Raw genomic sequence first — 1,391 nt, 5'->3', positions numbered from 1 at the left:
GGGGGGGGCGGTGCGGCGGTAAAGCAGCAGTCCGCGAGGAGGGAAGAGGGGGAAGGGGAAGGACGCGGAGGGGAAGGGAAAGCCCCGGCGGCCGGCTCCGACGCGCCGCGATCCCCCTGCAGAGCGGCTCCAACAATCAATTCATTATCGAAGCACCGAACAACTGCGAGGGCCAGCGAAAGCGACAAGTAAGCAGCGACCGTCTTCCCCGCGGCCACGCGCGAGCGCCCACTCCTGCCGCTTATCGGCTCCCGGCCGCCGCCATGACGCCGAGAGAGCGAGCGCAACCGTCTCCGTCGTAGCCGCCGCCGCCACCGCCGCCACCGAGGTCGCCGTCGCCTCCGCCTCCCCGAGACGTAAGCGACTCTGCTCACTCCCCTTCCCCACCGCGCGCGAGGCGGGCGGGCGGGCACGCGCACGCCGAACTCAACCGGCTGGCTGGCTGGCGCGTGCGCGCGCGCGAAGGTAGGCGGGGCTACGTCCTGGAGCCGTGGGGGGGGGAGCGGCGGGGGGGAAGCTTAGGCAGAAGCCGATTGGTTCTGTAATTGGGGCGGAGCGCGGAGGGCGCGCGCGCGCTGTGCTGGGAGCGCGCACGCCGGCCGCGCAGAGGCTGCCGGACTCCGGCGACAGCGATGGGCCGCTGATCCCTGGCTTGGGGCTGCCTACCTCAGCGGTCCCGGAGTTGAAGTCCGGGAAATGGGAGCTGCAGGCTCGCTCCCCGCGGGTATGGACACTCCGGTCACTCCGGACGGTTGCGTGAGGACGTCTGGAAACAAGAGACCGAGAAAGAACTGGGGAAACGTGGTGGGGATGAGGGGGGAAGGTGGGCAGATGCTGAAGACGGAGCAGGCTGGCGGACTCGCGGGGGCGGGGGCAGGAGTGGGGTCCGGTCGCCCGGGCCTCAGCCGGCCGCCGGTTCTGAGCGCCCGCCCTAAGGGGCGGAGGTGGGGGCGCTGCGTCACACGAGGCAGCCTGGGAACCCAACTGTTGGGCAACTGTGGTCTCCTCCTGCCGCTCCCTAGGCTTAGTTGCCCTGAGACAAAGGCTCCCTCGGGGGCAGGGGTGGAGGGGAAACCAGGCACCTGAGGAGGCTGAGGGAAACAGACCTAGTTGTCCACCCCCTGTGATCCTTCCGGAATCATTCGTAGTATAACCTATATGCCTTATTCAGGAAAAAAAACTTCCAGGTGGGCTCCCTGGAGGGCGGGGTACTGGAGGGTGCGCCGCCGAATCGCTACATTAAAAAAAAAAAAAAAAGCAACGAGAGACGTTGGCAACTGTCTCAGGTTAACGTAACTGCAATTTAGTTGACGGTTTCTTTCGTAACTGTAACTGCGGGCCTCCGTTACCCTGCCCCCACCCCTTTATAAATCTGCCCAGAGAAACACTTT

General features: G+C 65.9%; 1 protein-coding gene across 2 annotated transcripts in view; it reads right to left on the bottom strand.

Annotated features, from left to right (window-relative positions):
* The window catches only part of CHD1 (chromodomain helicase DNA binding protein 1), a 72,034-nt gene extending 71,283 nt beyond the window's left edge, over positions 1–751 (bottom strand). For both annotated transcript variants that reach the window (XM_040239358.1, XM_040239359.1), the window contains exon 1: positions 667–751. The gene's annotated coding sequence lies outside the window, so the exon portion shown is untranslated. The remainder of the gene's footprint in view (positions 1–666) is intronic.
* Between the last annotated feature and the right edge of the window lie 640 nt (positions 752–1,391).

The sequence above is a fragment of the Oryx dammah genome, unplaced genomic scaffold (genome assembly GCF_014754425.2).
Source record: "Oryx dammah isolate SB20612 unplaced genomic scaffold, SCBI_Odam_1.1 HiC_scaffold_5, whole genome shotgun sequence".
In the NCBI taxonomy this organism is placed as follows: Eukaryota; Metazoa; Chordata; class Mammalia; order Artiodactyla; family Bovidae; genus Oryx; species Oryx dammah.
The sequence above is the reverse complement of the archived record's forward strand: the minus strand, read 5'-3'. Positions and strand labels throughout refer to the sequence as shown.